This window comes from Odocoileus virginianus, unplaced genomic scaffold, assembly GCF_023699985.2.
Source record: "Odocoileus virginianus isolate 20LAN1187 ecotype Illinois unplaced genomic scaffold, Ovbor_1.2 Unplaced_Scaffold_15, whole genome shotgun sequence".
NCBI lineage: Eukaryota > Metazoa > Chordata > Mammalia > Artiodactyla > Cervidae > Odocoileus > Odocoileus virginianus.
Window position 1 is genome coordinate 910875 of NW_027224277.1, and position 19225 is coordinate 930099.

Sequence of the window (19225 nt, forward strand, 5' to 3'; positions counted from 1 at the left end):
CTATCAAGAGACATTCCTGACGACAAAAGGTTTCAGGTGCAAGAGGATATTAGACAATCATTTAAATAGTAATTCCTCATTTCATTTTAAAGGACATAAACCATAACATGTTATATGGTGATGAAATTTAACCACATATTACTTACAGAGTAAAATCTGGCTCATCTAGATCCAGCACCTATAAAATATAAACTGACACGATGTGCATATAGCATATTACCTTCCCTGGTCATTTAACTGAGCTCTTGTCCTGTTCAACAGGAAAGAAATTTATTCCAGGTCTCACAGCACTAACTTACAAAGTTTATGTTATTGTTCACAAAAGAACAGTGAACATCACTGAAAATGTCACAGTAAAGAGTTCTGAAAAGCTTCCCTCCATAAAAGCAATGAAAACACTAGCCGAAAAAAAAAAGTCAAAATCAACTTTTTTTTCTCAAAATGCTAGAAATTAACCAAAGACTTGCAGCAATCTTGGAAATGATTATTAGAGGGAAAAAAAAGCTTCACCTTAGTAAGAACAATGAGTTTTGTGACCTTTTAATTTGCTCTATGCCCATCTGTCTGGGCTTCCCAGGTGGCTCAGAGGTAAAGAATCTGCCTGCCAATGCCTGGTGAACTACAGTCCATGGAGTCGCAAAAGAGTCAAACACGAGTTAGCATCTAAACAACAACAAATGCCCATCTGCCCATCACCCGGTCCACAGGCGTCCTGAAAAACAATGGCCACAATCAAGTCTAGCAGTTCTGGGAGTTCCCAGAAAAAGGTCATTATTGGACATGAAAGATTTCACATAAAAGGCAGTCATTATGTGAACTTACTCAGAGCTCACTAGTACAAAAAGTATTTTCCACCAAAACAATCTATCAAAACCAGAAGCAACTGACATAACTCTTAAAACTCAACAAAACGAAACCCATTAACAGGCAAAATATGTCAACAGGTATCTCACCAAAGAAGATATACAGATGGCAAAAAGCATATGAAAAGATGTTCAACATCCTAATGCATTAGGGAATCACAATTAGAAGTCAGTACACACCTTTAAGAATGCCAGAAATCCAAAACACTGATCATGACAAATGCAGGTGTGGACATCGAGCAAGAGGAACTTTCATTCATTACTGGTAGAAATGCAAAAAGGTACAGCAACTTTGGAAGATATTTTGGCTGTTTTATCTCTTTTTACAAAACTAAAATACACTTACTATAAAACCCAGCAATTGTGCTCCTTGGTATTGAATATTTACCCAAAAGAACTGAAAACACATCCAAACAAAAACCTCCCATGGGTGCTTACAGCAGCTTGAATCGTAAGTGCCAAAACTTAGGAGCAAGCAAGAAACCCTTCAGCAGGTGGAATGATGAACTATGGGACATGAAATACCATTGTATAGTACAATGAGATACTATTCAAGGTTAAAATGAAATGAGCTGTCATGCTATGAAAAGACACGCTGAAACCTTAAGTGCATATTACTAAGTGAAAGAAACCAATATGAAAAGGCTAAATACTGTATGCTTTCAACCATATGATATTCTGCAGGGGCAAAACTATGCAGACAATAAACAGATCAGAAGTTGCAGAGGTTGGGGGTGGGGCGGGAGGCATGAATCTGCAGAGCACAGAGGATTTGGGGCAGTGAAACTATTCTGTATGGTACTAAAATGGTGAAGGCATGTCACTACCCTTGTTAAAACCCATGAAATGTGAAACACCAAGTGTGAACACAAACTGTAAACTACAGATTCTGAGTGATAAAGATGTATCAGTGCAGGGTCATCAGTCATGACAAATGCACTCTGGGTGCAGGATGCTGACAGTGGCTGAGGCTGCGCACATGTGGGCACACGGCACATAGGAACTGTGTGTGTTCCAATCAGGTAATGTTACCAAACAGTTAAGGAAGAAACAGCACTAACTCTTCACAGGCTTTTTTTTTTTAATAAAGAGAAAGAAACATTTTCCACTTCACTGTATGACACCAACACCACCAAAATCACACAAAGCCACTACAGGGGAAAAGAAAATTAGATATTAACATTCTTATCAAAACATTAGGACATCTGATTAGGATATCAGCAACATAAAAATAATTATTGTAGTAATGATTACATTACTTCTTCATCATGATGAAGAAGTTTATTCTAGCTCTGCAAAGTAGGTTCCACAGGTAAAAATCAATGTAAGTCTCCACCCACCAGACAGGCAACCCGCAACCTGGAGCACAGTTACATCACAATCCTCCCAGTGTAGTGAAGGTTCTGAGCCCCACATCAGGCTTCCCAGCCTGGGGATCTGGCAAAGGGACTAGGAATCCCCAGGGAATCTGACTTTGAAGGGCAGCAGGACTTGACTACAGGACTTTCATAGGACTGGGGGTAAGAGTCTCCACTCCGGGAGGGCACACACAAAATCCTGTGTGTACCAGGACCCAGGGGAAGGCAGCAGGGGCCCCACAAGAGGCTGAACCAGACCTACCTGCTAGTGCTGGAGGGTCTCCTGCGGAGGCGTGGGTTGGCAGTGGCTCGCTGTGGGATGGGGGCACTAGCAGCTACAATCCCGGGAGGTGCCCTTGGCATGAAACCTTCTTGAGGTCATGAGACAGGACACTATAAAACTCCTAGAGGAGAACATAGGAAGAGCTCTAGGGTAAACTGCAGCAACGCCTTTTTCAATCCATCTCCCAGAATAATGGAAATAAAAACAAAAATAAACAAATGGGACCTACTTAAACTCAAAAGCTTTTGCACAGCAAAGGAAACAATAAACAAAACAAAAAGACACCCTTGACTGGGAGAAAATATTCGCAAATGATGTGACTGACAAGAGGTCAGTCTCTAAAATCCACCAACAGTTCATGAAACTTAACATCATCAAAACAAACAACCCTATCAAAAAATAGGCAGAACACTGGGGTACATGTGTCTTTTTCAATTTTGGTTTCCTCAGGGTATATGCCTAGTAGTGGGATTGCTGGGTCATATGGTAGTTTTATTCCTAGTTTTTTAAGGAATCTCCATACTGTCTTCCACAGTGACTGTATCAATTTACACTCCCAGCAACAGTACAAGAGGGTTCTCTTTTCTCCACACCCTCTCCAGCATTTGTTTGTAGATTTTTTGATGATGGCCATTCTGACTAGCGTAAGGTGATATGCTGAACAGCTTTTCATGTGTTTATTAGCCATCTGTATATCTTCTTTGGAAAAATGTCTGTTTAGGTCTTCCGCCCACTTTTTGATGGTTGTTTGTTTTTCTGGTACTGAGTTGAATGAGCTGCTTGCATACTTTAGAAATTAATCCTTTGTCAGTTGTTTCATTTGCTATGTACCCAATGTTCATTGCAGCACTATTTACAATAGTTAGAACATGGAAGCAACCTAGATGTCCATTGACAGATGAATCAGTAAAGAAGTTGTGGTACATATACACAATGGAATATTACTCAGTCATAAAAAGGAACGATTGTGAGTCAGTTCTAATGAGGTGGATGAACAAAGAGCCTATTACAAGAAGTAAGTCAGAAAGAGAAAAACAAATACTGTATATTATTGTATATTAATGCATATATATGGAATCTAGAAAAGATGGTACTGATGAACCTATTTGCAGGGCAGCAATGGAGATGCAGACATTAAAAAACAGAAAACAAACTGGTGGTGCGGGAGGAAGGAGAGGGTGGGCTGCACGGTGAGAGCAACATGGAAACACACACCACCCCATGTAAGACAGCCAGCCAACGGGAGCTTGTTGCATGACTCAGACAGCTCAAACTGGAGCTCTGTGGCAACCGAGAGGGGCGGGATGGGAAGGGAGGCAGCAGGAAGGTTCAGAAGGGAGGGGACGTGTGTACACTGATGGCTGATTCATGGTGATGCTTGGCAGAAACCAATACAGTACTGTAAAGCAACTATCCTTCAACTAAAAATAAATATTTTTAAAAATGGGCAGAAGACCTAAACAGACATTTCTCCAAAGATGACATACAGATGGCCAAAAGGCACATGAAAAGATGTTCAACATCACTAATTATTAGAGAAATGCAAATCAAAACTACAATGAGGTATCACCTCACACCAGTCAAAATGGCCATCATTAAAAAAAAAAAATCCACAAACAATAAATGCTGGAGAGGGTGTGGAGAGAAGGGAACCCTCCTACACTGTTGGTAGGAATGTAAACTGGTACAACCACTATGGAAAACAGTATGGAGATTCCTTAAAAACTAAAACTAGAGCTACCATATGACCCTGCAATCCCACTCCTGGGCATATATCCAGAGAAAAACATGATCCAAAAGGATACATGCACCCCAGTGTTCACTGCAGCACTGTTTACAACAGCCAAGACGTGGAAGCAACCTAAATGTCCACTGACAGAGGAATGGAAAAAGATGTAGGACATACATACAATGGAACATTACTCATCCATTAAAAAGAATGAATTAAGGCCATCTGCAGCAACTGGACGGGCCTAGAGATTGTCAAACTGAGTGAAGTATGTCAGACAGAGAAGGAGAAGTATCATACGACATCCCTTACATGTGGAATCTAAAAAGAGAGGAAAACAAATGAACGTACTTACAAAACAGACTCACAGACTTAGAGAACGACGTTATGGCTGCAGGGGTAGGGGATGGGGGAAGGATGGGAGGAAGTGACAGGGAGTTTGGGATGGACATGTACACACTGCTATATTTAAAACAGATAATCAACAAGGACCTACTGTATAGCACACAGGACTGCTCAATGTTATATGGCAGGCTGGATGGGAGGGGAGTTCAGGGAGAACAGATATTTGTACATGTATGGTCGAGTCTCACTCCATTCACCTGAAACAATCACACCATTGTTAACTGGCTATACTTCAATACAAAATTTTAAAAATTTAATTAAAAAAATCAATGTAATTCTGCATATTAATGGGATAAAGTAGAAATTCATAGGACCATTTCAACTGATACAGAAAAACCACTGGGCACAGTTCAACACCTGTTAGTGATGAAAACTCTGAGCAAAAGAGGGACTAAAAGGGGATTTCCTCAACTTGAAGGACAATTATGAAAAGCTGCAGCTTTCATAGTATTTAATGGAGACAGACTAAACATTTTATCCTCAAGATCAGGAATAAGGCCAAAATGTACTTTTACTTCTATTAAAAATCATACTGGAGGTCCTAGATGATGCAAAAAAAAAGATGATAGCTAGATAGACAAAAGGTATATATATTAGAAAGAAGTAAAATATCATGGATAAATTTTTGTAAATGTAAACAGTCAATTTTAGCAATTTAGTCATAATGTTAAGTTAATATATAAAAGTCACTGGCATTCCTAAATACTAGTAACTAGCAAAAATTAAAGAAAAACAAAATTTGCAGTATTATCAAGAAATATGGACTACTCTGGGACAAATTTAACAAAATTTGTGCAACATCTATACAAGGAAAACTAAAAAAACACAACTGAATTTAAAGACAATACAAAAGGAAAGAAAATAGATATCACATGATACAAAAAATCATATTTCTTGAGATAATTGCCAGCTTATTGGTCTAACACAGATTCAGTGTGATCCCAAACAGATTTTCAGCAAACTTCTTGCAGAAACTGACAAGTTGATTAAAAATTTATATAGGAAAGGGCCAATAATCACAAAGATGTCTTAGAGGAATATAAAAAGCTGGAAGAGTGACACTACTAGAAACTAAGTATTACATACAGACTTAAAGAATTATTATACCTAATTTCAAAGCAGTGTATGGTAACAGCATAATGAAGACATATAAATCAACATAAGAGTGAGTGCCAAATAGAACAAAAAGCCAGTCTGCTTTTAAGACCATCCATTGATTGGAAGGGGTTGGGGGGAGGGGGTAAGTACTGTTTTTCCAACTCTAGAATTACCCACCACCAGTACTTTTTAAAAACAGTTCTACCTATACTTTTTCGGTGAGATCCTATCTCTTAGTTTATTACAATAAATGTCCCCTTGCATTATAGAGCATATCTATGATGTTGCTTTAAAATTCTTGTGTTCTAATTCAACTTCTCAATCACGTTGAAGTCAGAATCCATTGACTGCCTTTTCTCTTGGACAAAGCACATTTTCCTGTTTCTTTGTATATCTAGATTTTTTTAAACTATATTTTGGACATTCTGAATGACTTATGAGAGATTCTGAATTGTTTTGTGGTTCTCTGACGAATACTTTTATGGCAAAGATGATATTTTTATTGCAACAGGCAGTTAACTTGGCTGAAGTAAAAACACCAAAGTGCTTTTCCTGTGTGGGCAACCACTGAAATCTCTGTTCAGACCTTTTAGATTTATCTGGACTGCTTGAAAACTGTCTCATGCAAGCCCAGTTCAGGGGTCAAGCGATGATATGGTGAGTTTATAGACAAAATTTAGAGCTCCCCTCTGTGAGTCTGTCAATCTCCCCACTGACTTCCCAGCTGCTGTGTGGCGTGTGTGCCAAGTGGCTTCAGTTGTGTCTGATTCTTTGTAACCACGTGGACTGTAACCTGCCAGGCTCCTCTGTCCACGCATTCTCCAGACAAGAATACTGGAGTGGGTTGCCATGCCCTCCTCCAGGGGGTCTTTCTGACCCAGGGATCAAACTCATATCCCTTATGTCTGTCGCACTGGCAGGCAGGTTTTTTACCACTAGCGCCACCTGGGGAACCCTCCCAGCTGCTGAGGTTACCCCAAATCCTAACCTCTGGCTACTCAATTGGAAAGTCTGTCAACATCCTTTTTAAGTTTTACCTTGGCCTGCACATTGGGGTAGCAAATGTGGTAAACATGGGACATTCATGCAGTGCCATTCTCCTTTTCCAAACAGATACTCATCCAGTTTCTGCCTGCTTTTGTTACCCTTGTATTCAAGCAGTTAAACTCTCAACTTTTTGACAGATTGTAACTGTTACCACAGAAGCACTGTTCAAAAGGTGGTACTCCTTCCTTATTAGAAGCAATGGTAATTCAGTCGGGAAAGGTAAAAATGGTACTAAAAGAACTGGATATCCATAGGTAAAAAAAATGAACCTTAACCCTCCCCTCACACAAGAATGAACACAAAACAGACCAGAGATTTAAACGTAAAAGCTGAAGCTATATATTTCACAAAGAAAATCTCTGTGACTCTGAGGTAGACAAAGAATGCTTAGATAGGACAAAAACGCAGGAGTCAAAATTAAAAATGAATGAACATCAATGTTAATTTTATGACTCACTCATTTTGTGTTCTATCTAAGCAATCTTTCTCTACCTCAGTCACAGAGATTTTCTTTCTGGAATATACAGTTTCAGCTTTTACATTTAGATCTCTGATATACTTTGTGTTCATTTTTGTGTGAAAGGAGGATTAAGATTCACATTTTTTCCATATGGATATCCAAAAAAAAGACGCTTGCTCCTCAGAAGGAAAGCTATGACAAACCCAGACAGCGTATTAAAAAGCAGAGACATCACTTTGCCAACAAAGGTCCATATAGTCAAAGCTATGGTTTTTCCAGTAGTCATGTATGGATGTGAGAGTTGGACCATAAAGAAGGCTGAGCACTGAAGAACTGATGCTTTCAAACTGTGGTGCTGGAGAAGACTCTTGAGAGTCCCTTGGACTACAAGGAGATCCAACCAGTCCATCCTAAATGAAATAAACCCCGAATATTCATGAGAAAGACTGATGCTGAAGCTCCAATACTTTGGCCATCTGATGTGAAAAGCCAACTCATTGGAAAAGACCATGATGCTGGGAAAGACTGAAGGCCAAAGAAGAGGGCAGCAGAGGATGAGATGGTTGGATAGCATCACAGACTCAATGGACATGAATCTGAGCAAACTCTGGAAGACAGTAAAGCACAGAATGCCTGGTGTGCTGCAGTCTATGAGGTCACAAAGAGTCAGACATGACTTAGCAAAAGAACAACAAACTGAACATCATTAAAACTAAAAACTTCTCTAGAAAAAACATCATTAAAAAATGAAAGTGCAAGGACCTTTCCTGGTTGGTCCAGTGGCTAAGACTCTGCGTTCCCAATGCAGGCAGCTTGGGTTCAGTCCCTGGTCAGGGAACTAGATCCCACAAGTCACAACTAAGATTCCGCATGCCACAACTAAGACCTAGTGCAGTCAAATAAATAAATAAATTTTTTTAAAAGAAAGTGCAAGTCTAAGACCAGAAGATATTCTGAACATATATAATTAACCAAGTACTTTTATATAGAATATAAGGCAATTTCAAATTATCAATAAAAAAAGACAAGCCAGTTTTTAAATTGACAAAAGATTTAGATAGACACATCACGAAAGATATCCAAGTACTTAATGAACACATGAAAACATGGTCAATGTCACTGGACATCAGTAAAGTACAAATTAAAACCACAAAGTGATACAAATACCCACTAGAATAGCTAAAACTTAAATGATTAACATTTACAAGTGTTGGCAAGGATATGGAGAATTGCAACTCTTATACATTCCTAAAGGGAACCTAAAATCATACAAATACTCTAGAAAACAGTTTGACAGTTTCTAATAAAATTGAACAATTATTGTGTGATCCAGTTATTCTACTTCCCAGGTACTTAAACTAAAGATTACACACAGATGTTAACAGCAGCTTTATTCATAATGGCTTCAAACCAGAAACAACCCAAATGTCAATCAACATATGAATGGATAAACAAATTATATACATATAAATACACACAGATGAAGAAGACCATAATATTGACATACACTAAAATAGAAGTTAATGTCAAAAACATAACAGAGAAAGAAACTAGATACAAAACAGTACATTCTGTATAATTTCATTTATTTATATGACATTATACAAAACAGTACATTCTGTATAATTTCATTTATTTATATGACATTAAAAGTCGAAACCAATCTATAAAGTAAAAGCACATTAGTGGTTGGCAAGGGTTGGCAGAGAGAAGATAAAAAATGACTCTAAACAGGACAAGGGAACTTTATTGGGGTAAAAAGCGAGAATGGGGAAGAAGCTGTATCTAAGAAGATACTGACCAAGAAGTTTACAAAACTGATGGGATATATCAAGCCGTGATTCAACCCTACAAAGGATAAACAGTGTGCATTAGAAAAAATATATAAGCATAGGCTATGGTTTTTCCAGTGGTCATGTATGCATGTGAGAACTGGACTATAAAGAAAGCTGAGCACAGAAGAATTGATGCTTTTGAACTGTGGTGTTGGAGAAGACTCTTGAAAGTCCCTTGGATTGCAAGGAGATCCAACCAGTCCATCCTAAAGGAGATCAGTCCTGGGTGTTCATTGGAAGGACTGATGCTGAAGCTGAAACTCCAGTACTTTGGCCACCTGATGCGAAAAGCTGACTCACTGGAAAAGACCCTGATGCTGGGAAAGATTGAGGGCAGGAGGAGAAGAGGACGACAGAGGATGAGATGGTTGGATGGCATCACCAACTCAACGGACATGGGTTTGGGTGGACTCCAGGAGTTGGTGATGGACAGGGAGGCCTGGCGTGTTGCAATTCATGGGGTTGCAAAGAGTTGAACACAACTGAACTGAACTAAACTGAACTGCTAACTGCAGTAGGGAACTAGGTAGTGCCCAGGAAAAGTAATGAAGATGCAGAATGTATGAGGACAGCAGTGACAAGTTATTATACAGACCTGGAGGTTTAAAATAACAGAAATTTATCCTCTCTTAATTCTGGACACTAGAAGTCTGAAATCAAGGTAGTAGCATGGCCATGCTCCCTCTAAAGATTGAGAGAAGGCGCCCTCTTTCCCTCTTCTTGGTTTCTAGTGGCTGCCCACAATCCTTTGTGTTCTTTGGTTGCAGCTGCATAATTTCAATCTCTGCTTCCAGAATCTTCCCTCAGTGTGTATGTGCTCCCACCGTCTCTGTATTCAAACCTCCTTCTTTCTCTTATAAAGACACCAGACACTGGGTTAGGACCCACCCTAACCCAGTATGACCTCATTTTTACCTTGGATAAAATCTGCAGAAACCTTCAGCTCAGTTCAGTCGCTCAGTCGTGTCCGACTCTTTGCAACCCCATGGACTACAGCACACCAGGCCTCTCCCGGAGCTTGCTCAAACTCATGTCCATTGAGTCAGTGATGCCATCCAACCATCTCATCCTCTGTCGTCCCCTTCTCCTCCTGCCTTCAATCTTTCCTAGCATCAGGGTCTTTTCCAATGAGTCAGTTCTTTGCATCAGGTGGCCAAAGTATTGGAGTTTCAGCTTCAGCATCAGTCCTTCCAATGAATATTCAGGACTGATTTTGGATGGACTGGTTGGATCTCCCTGCAATCCAAGGGACTCTTAAGAGTCTTCTCCAACACCACAGTTCAAAAGCATCAATTCTTCAGCACTCAGTTTTTTTTTTACAGAAACCTTATTTCCGAATTAAAATCACATTCACAAATAACAAGGGTTCAGACTTAAAACATGTTTTGGGGCAGGAGACGGGGGTACACAATTCATCCCACACCAGAGATTGTCTCTAAATTTAAGAAGCTGTACAAAGTTCTAATAATTCCTATCCATGTTCCTCAGGTCTGAGTTTCTGGAATTCCCTGGGCCTCCTGTTAGCTTTGTTTCTCTCTGTGGATAGTGCTTTTTAAATGACCCTAGCCCTCTGAACTTACAACTCCTATAAAGCCCTCTCGACAAAAATTTCTCTTTCCAGGTGACAGGCTTGATGGTGGAGTTAGAATAAATTCCTATCCTCCTTGATGACAGGGATCAAATCTTTATAATCCAATAAAAAGCAGAATAGGGTATGCTATTCAATAAATTAAATTCAGCTGTGTAATGTTTCTCATGGGACCTCATCATTACCTTCTAACTGAGCTTTGCCATGTAAAAAAGATTTCCTTATGGTTTTCCCTCACACTCCACATCCTTGCTTTCCTCCCTCTGAGACTATTTAATAGTTTTAAAAATCTAGAAGGCACTTATTTAACTTCTGAGAGTAGAACCACAATAGAAGATATAATGGTCATCTGAGTTAAATTCACCCATTCCAGTCCATTTTAGTTTGCTGATTCCTAGAATGTTGACATTCACTCTTGCCATCTCCTGTTTGACCACTTTCAGTTTGCCTTGATTCATGGACCTAACATTCCAGGTTCCTATGCAATATTGCTCTTTACAGCATCAGACCTTGCTTCCATCACCAGTCACATCCACAACTGGGTGTTGTTTTTGCTTTGGCTCCATCCCTTCATTCTTTCTGGAGTTATTTCTCCACTGATCTCCAGTAGCATATTGGGCACCTATCGACCTGGGGAGTTCATCTTTCAGTGTCCTATCTTTTTGCCTTTTCATACTGTTCATGGGGTTCTCAAGGCAAGAATACTGAAGTGGTTTGCCATTCCCTTCTCCAGTGGACCACATTTTGTCAGAACTCTCCACCATGACCCGTCCATCTTGGGTGGCCCTACATGGCATGGCTTAGTTTCACTGAGTTAGACAAGGCTGTGGTCCATGTGATCAGATTGGCTAGTTTTCTATGACTGTGGTTTCAGTCTGTCTGCCCTCTGATGCCCTCTCTCAGCGCCTACCACCTTACTGGGGTTTCTCTTAGCTTGGACATGGGGAATCTCTTCACAGCTGCTACAGCAAAGCACAGCCACCGCTCCTTACCTTGGATGTGGGGTATCCCCTCTTAGCTGCTCACCGCTCATACTGTCCTGAATGCAGTACTTGGATGCAATCTCAAAAATGACAGAATGATCTCTGTTCGTTTCCAAGGCAAACCATTCAATATCACAGTAATCCAAGTCTATGCCCCGACCAGTAATGCTGAAGAAGCTGAAGTTGAACGGTTCTATGAAGACCTACAAGACCTTCTAGAACTAACACCCAAAAAAGATGTCCTTTTCATTATAGGGGACTGGAATGCAAAAGTAGGAAGTCAAGAGATACCTGGAGTAACAGGCAAATTTGGCCTTGGAGTACAGAATGAAGCAGGGCAAAGGCTAACAGAGTTTTGCCAAGAGAACGCACTGGTCATAGCAAACACCTCCTTTCAACACAAGAGAAGACTCTACAAGTGGACATCACCAGATGGCCAACACTGAAATCAGATTGATTATATTCTTTGCAGCCAAAGATGGAGAAGCTCTATACAGTCAGCAAAACAAGACCGGGAGCTGACTGTGGCTCAGATCATGAACTCCTTATTGCAAAATTCAGACTTAAATTGAAGAAAGTAGGGAAAATCACTAGACCATTCAGGTATGACCTAAATCAAATCCTTTACGATTATACAGTGGAAGTGACAAATAGATTTAAGGGACTAGATCTGATAGACAGAGTGCCTGAAGAACTATGGACGGAGGTTCGTGACACTGTACAGGAGACAGGGATCAAGACCATCCCCAAGAAAAAGAAATGCAAAAAAGCAAAATGGCTGTCTGAGGAGGCCTTACAAATAGCTGTGAAAAGAAGAGAAGTAAAAAGCAAAGGAGAAAAGGAAAGATATACCCATTTGAATGCAGAGTTCCAAAGAATAGCAAGGAGAGATAAGAAAGCCTTCCTCAGTGATCAGTGCAAAGAAATAGAGGAAAACAACAGAATGGGAAAGACTAGAGATCTCTTAAGGGAACATTTCATGCAAAGATGGGCACAATAAAGGACAGAAATAGTATGGACCTAACAGAAGCAGAAGATATTAAGAAGAGGTGGCAAGAATACACAGAAGAACTGTACAAAAAAGATCTTCATGACTCAGATAATCACGATGGTGTGATCACTCACCTAGAACCAGACATCCTGGAATGTGAAGTCAAGTGGGCCTTAGGAAGCATCACTATGAACAAAGCTAGTGGAGGTGATGGAATTCCAGTTGAGCTATTTCAAATCCTAAAAGATGATGCTGTGAAAGTGCTGCACTCAATATGCCAGCAAATCTGGAAAACTCAGCAGTGGCCACAGGACTGGAAAAGATCAGTTTTCATTCCAATCCCAAAGAAAGTCAATGCCAAAGAATGCTCAAACTACTGCACAACTGCACTCATCTCACATGCTAGCAAAGTAATGCTCAAAATTCTCCAAGCCAGGCTTCAGCAATACGTGAACCATGAACTTCCAGATGTTCAAGCTGGTTTTAGAAAAGGCAGAAGAACCAGAGATCAAATTGCCAACATCTGTTGGATCACAGAAAAAAGCAAGACAGTTCCAGAAAAACATCTATTTCTGCTTTATTAACTATGCCAAAGCCTTTGACTGTGTGGATCACAATAAACTGTGGAAAATTCTGAAAGAGATGGGAATACCAGACCACCTGACCTGCCTCTTGAGAAACCTGTATGCAGGTCAGGAAGCAACAGTTAGAACCAGACATGGAACAACAGACTGGTTCCAAACAGGAAAAGGAGTATGTCAAGGCTGTATACTGTCACTCTGCTTATTTAACTTATATGCAGAGTACATCATGAGAAACACTAGGCTGGACGAAGCACAAGCTAGAATCAAGACTGCTGGGAGATGTATCAATAACCTCAGATACGCAGATGACACCACCCTTATGGCAGAAAGTGAAGAAGAACTAAAGAGCCTCTTGATGAAAGTAAAAGAGGAGAGTGAAAAAGTTGACTTAAAGCTCAACATTCAGAAAACTAAGATCACGGCATCTGGTTCCATCACTTCATGGCAAACAGATGGGGAAACAGTGGATGACTTTATTTTTGGGGGCTCCAAAATGACTGCAGATGGTGACTGCAGCCATGAAATTAAAAGACACTTACTCCTTGGAAAGAAAGTTATGACCAACCTAGACAGCATATTAAAAAGCAGAGACATTACTTTGCCAACAAAGGTCCATCTAGTCAAGGGTATGGTTTTTCCAGTGGTCATGTGTGGATGTGAGAGTTGGACCAAAAAGAAAGCTGAGTGCCAAAGAATTGATGCTTTTGAACTGTGGTGTTGGAGAAGACTCTTGAGAGTCCCTTGGACTGCAAGGACTGCAACCAGTCCATCCTAAAGGAGATCAGTCCCGGGTCTTCACTGGAAGGACTGACGTTGAAGCTGAAACTCCAATACTTTGGCCACCTGATGTGAAAATCTGACTCATTTGAAAAGACCTGATGCTGGGAAAGATTGAGGGCGGGAGGAGAAGAGGACGACAGAGGATGAGATGGTTGGATGGCATCACTGACTCAATGGACATGAGTCCATTTTAGTGGACTCTGGGAGATGGACAGGGAGGCCTGGCGTGTTATGGTTCATGGGGTCGCAAAGAGTCGGACACGACTGAGCGACTGAACTGAAACAAATCGAATTTACTCTCATTTTTAAAAGTTTGTTAACTAATTTTATATATTTATTACGGATTCACTGCCATGTGGACTTTTTTCTAGTTGCAGAGCATGAGGGCTTCGCATTGCAGTGACTTCTCTTGTTGCAGAGCAAGGGCTCTAGGGCACATGGGCTCAGTAGTTTTGGCTCCCCAGCTCTAGAGCACAGGTTCAGCAGTGCTGGCACATGGGCTTAGCTGTTCTGAGGCATGTGGGATCTTCCCGGACCAGGGATCAAACCTGTGTCTCCTGCACTGGCAGGTGGATTCTTTACCACTTAGCTACCAGTGAAGCCCTGCTCTTATTTTTTAAATTCCATTGAAACATCAAGAATAAAGTGCCAGGCCTAGATGGATGCATTGGTGCTTTCTATCAAATATTCAACAAAAAATTAAAAAATAAAAACAATCCTATACCAAAATCTTTCAAGAATCAGAAGAACAAACACATCTCATATCATTTAAAGACAGCAATGTCCTAATTCTAAAACCAGACAATCACAAGAAAGGAAAACCAAGATGATTCTCCCTTATGTGTGTGTGTTAAGTCACTTCAGTTGTGTCCGACTCTTTGCGACCCTATGGACTGTAGCCTGCCAGGTTCCTCTGTCCATGGGATTCTGTCCAGGCAAGAATACTGGAGTGGGTTGCCATGCCCTCCTCCAGGGGATCTTCCTGACCCAGGGATCAAACCCACATCTCTTATGTCTCCTGCACTGACAGGCAGGTTCTTTACCACTAGCGCCACCTGGGAAGCCCATCTCCCTGATGTATCTCTAAAGGAAACAATCTTAAGATGACATTAGAAGACATGAAAACCATCAGGATACACTCCACTAATGAATGGAAAGACTGAATATAGTAAAGATGACAACTCTTCCCAAATTAATGTGTTATATTCAAAGCAATTCCTATTGAAACCTCAAAAAGATTTCTTATGGGATTTAATAAACTAATCACAAAAATTAGTATGAAGGATCTAAGGGCCAAGAATAAATAAGGTAGAGAACAACTTGGTACAAGGAGTAAGGAAAGCAATTAACCTACTGGATACTGTCTTATTTTAGAACTAAAGTAATTAAAACACTGTATTATGTATGCATAGCTACACAAAACACAATAGAAAAGCTCAAAAACAAACATGTATATATCAAAGCTATGTGGGAATATGACATTATCCAATCAGTGAGGAAAGGATGTCCTATTTCAGGAGTTGGCAAACATTTTCTGTTAATGGCCAGACAATAATATATTAAGCTTTGAAGCCCATATAGTCTCTGTCACAACTACTGAACTCTGATGTTGTAGCACAGGAGAAGCCAGACAATAAATGTAAAAAATGGATGTTCCTGTGTTCCAACAGAATTTTATTTACAAATACAGATAGTGAGAAGACTTCCCCAGTGGTCTAGTGGCTAAGAATCCACTTTTCTTTTTTTTTTTTTTTAGAATCCACTTTTCAATGCAGGAAACAAGGGTTTGATCCGTGGTTGGGGAATTAAAATCCCAAATGCCTCAGGGTCAACTCAGCAGGCACCAAAACTAGAGAAGCCCTCTCACCACAACTTAAGATCCCACACACTGCAACTAAAACCTGAAAGAGCCAAATGAATAAATAAATTTTTTAAAAACAACAAACAGATGGTGAGCCATATTTGGCTCATGGGCCATGGTTTTCCAAATAGCAACAGAACAATGACAAAACTTTACTAACAGCCATTTATCGCATCATGCACCAACAAAGTTTCAGGTGAACTAAAGTTCTAATGTGAAAAAAGAATACAACATAAATTATATTCATTATTTTTCACAATAAAAGTTATTTTAATATAAAACATAGAAAATAAGGCATATAAATTGTTTAACTCAGTATTGATCAAGAACCTTCCTACTTTGTATGTTAACTCAAAAAGACAAGATACAAAATCTTACCATTTTACTTCTTGTACACATGTGTGCCCGTACCCTCATATGTGAATGACCTTCCTATAACTTTAGAAAGCATTTCAGTGTCTTCTCTTAAATTCTTAATCCAGTGCTCATTTTAAAGCCGTGCTACTAATTTATCTGAGTAGGATCCTATGAGGCCTTCTCAGCACAGATTCCCGCGCACCGATGTCCTCCACCTGCCTCTTATTTACAGCAAAGCTTTAGCCTCCAAGGACTTCCCTGAATTCCACAGAACAAAATTTAATCAGAGTTGAGAAAATAAAGAAATCAAGCAAGACAAAATAATAGTTCAGCCATAAAACAAAGTCAAAAGTCTTCAGTCTCCCCTTAAAGGTTATAGATGATATTCTGAACCATATTCTTTGAGCTACTCTGCAGATACTAAAACCCATACCAGGTGTAAGAAGTTAACTGCATGCTGACCCAGAGCAGTTGGAACCAGAAGATCAAGGATACTGACTCCCAATGACTTCACCACCAACCAATTAGAAAAACGTCCATGTTTTGATCATATACCCCCCAACCCTCCCTAATAAGGGAGTCTGAGCCTTGTGAGCATCAGCTACCTTGACTGCTCGTCTGGTGCCTTCAACAAATGCTAAATCTTCCTTCACCACAACCCAGTGTCCAGAGACTAGCTTTGCTGCACACCGGGAAGGAATCCAAGTTTGGATTGGTAACACTAATGTAACTGCTTCGGCCTTCCCCATCTCACTTCCTTCAGAACAGTCGTCAGAGTAAAGACACACACGGTTAACGAAGAGAAGTCTTTCCTGTCAGCGGTTGTTTCAATGTTTTGGGTCGAGCCTCGACGTTTGACAGCCCTGTTGGCCTTGCTCTGTTTCAAGGTCTGAACAGCACACCTAATGCCAATATGGCATGTGTCAGCAGGGTACGACCAAGAACAAAACAGTCATGTAATCGATACGAATCTATCCTCATCAAGAGTCAGCAACTGGGACAGGAGCTTACACTTCTGTAGCGCTCTGTATAGCGCTTCAGGTCGCTGAGGAGTCTTTCCCACCCTGTCGAAGGTAGAAAGTTTCTGGCAGCGATGGTGATGGAGAGCGGGATATAATTAGGAAACCGGTGGGGGGTGAGGGGGACGTCAAGTACGCTGAGGAGGGAGGGAAGCTGAGAGGCACCGTTAGTGAAAGAAAAGGAAGGGGCACCTCAGGAGGAGTCACCCACCGGGGCCGACAGAAGCGGGGCGCGCGCGTCGTCTCTGAGACGCGGGGAAAACCTAGACGCCGCGAGGAGGCCAACTGAGAGCGCCCGCCTCGGCGAGGGAAGCTGCCCGGCTGAAGCCCCACCTCAGGGCGACCTGCTTGGCGTCCTGCACCTCGGCCGCCGTTTTCGTCAGTCCCCCTCAGAGTCACTCACCACCAAGGCTGCCAGCGCCAGCAAGCCGCCCGGCTCCACTGCGTTCCTCACACACGCTGAGCCACACACACTCAAGCACGAGCTCCCGGACCTTGCGGCCCCGAACGTCTCCCGGAGTGACGGACAGACGGGCCAATCGAAGCCCGGCTGGCCGCAGACGTGCACGGCGGTGGGCGGGGTGGGACCAAACCGCGGGGTCGAGACGACGTCGCGAGGCTGGTGGGTTGCGGTGACCTACCACCGGAAGGCGCGGCTCCGCGGGAAAAGCGGTCTTGATAAGTGGTCACGGCGGTATGGGGCTGAGACCGTCTCCTCAGGAGTAACCGCAGGCGTGTACCACGCCACCAGCCTACGATTCCTTTGGCCTTCTTCACCAAACGATTTTCCTGTCCAGTTATAAAGTGCAAGCTGCTTTCCATTGTAAGCGTGTATTAACATCATGGGTATAAAGGGTAACGGAAACTTGAGTCCACTGTGTCACCCAAGGAACAGATACTAAAAGAAGAAAAATATGAAATCTTTTATTTCTTAACCTTCAATTTCTTATGTCTGAACTTTTTCTATATTGAACACATTTTGTTAGTGTTTAAATATTGGGTGCAATTTGAGTTATGATTAAATTCCATCTGGCCGGTTACCAAAAAGGCCTGACTTTCTTAATTTTCTGTAACAGTCTTAAAGATTCTCTAACTTCAGTTCTTAATCTCCCGTAAATCTGAAGACGGCTGGTAAAATGGGCAGGTGTTTTGAGTCCAGACCTGCAGTGTCAGGGTCCAGCCCCAGCAGGATCCAGGGGAACCCTCAGGATGAACGGCGTCGGCGAATGAGAAAGAGAGAGAGAGAGAGAGAGAGACCAGACCAGGATATGTGGCAGAGTCTGGCAGTTGCTTTATTTTTCACCATCGCCTTTATACCCTAAGTTGGTACATTTCTAAGGGGCAGATAAGCATACAGACTTAGTTTAACATTACATCAGCTTGTCCTTCAGGAAACCAGGTGTGCTCTGTATATTTTTGTTTATGAGAGTCTTTTCCCATAGATTTTTTGTACATTATCTTCTGGCCTTGAGCTCAGCAGAAAACAGAAAAGTGGCAGTCTCATGGTACAGCAAGTTGCAACATAATAGAAATACAATCCTGTTAACATAAAAGTCAGTCTTTTTGCAGAAATTCTCAGCTAAATTTATCTAAAAAGTTTAACACACAAAGACTCTGTGGCTCTGGAGAGGCAGCCCCTGTTTAGCACTCTTGGTTAAAATTAACAATTATCTTATTGTTTTTACACTAGGGCTAAACTCTTATTTTACTATATCTTTAACTATATTAATAATAGTTTCCACTGCACAACCTCAGCACATTAACATCAATCAAACGTTGATCTAATAACCACTTTTAAAACAATATTTTTTGTATTCTCTAATAGGGCTTTCCTCACCCCCCAAAGGGCTCTGTGCCTATTAGGGCCCTTTTTATGGTTAATCTCTATGTATAATATCTTTTGGCTTTCAGGCCTGTTGACAATTTATGTTGTCAACATATTTATGTTGCACCTGGTGCAACTTTAAGCAACTTCAGTAGCCGA

At 41.0% G+C, this 19225-nt stretch overlaps 1 long non-coding RNA gene across 3 annotated transcripts in view; it reads right to left on the reverse strand.

The window, feature by feature from the left end:
* Nucleotides 1–17755, reverse strand: part of LOC110139081 (uncharacterized) — a 49489-nt gene extending 31734 nt beyond the window's left edge. For 2 of the 3 annotated variants that reach the window (XR_011486092.1, XR_002314396.2), the window contains exons 1-2: nucleotides 17645–17755; nucleotides 2484–2625 (exon numbers count right to left, since the gene is read on the reverse strand). This is a non-coding gene — a long non-coding RNA (uncharacterized lncRNA). Of the gene's footprint in view, nucleotides 1–2483; nucleotides 2626–4729; nucleotides 4836–17644 lie in introns of all 3 variants that reach the window. The other variant, XR_011486091.1, reaches the window with a different exon arrangement.
* Nucleotides 17756–19225: the final 1470 nt, after the last annotated feature.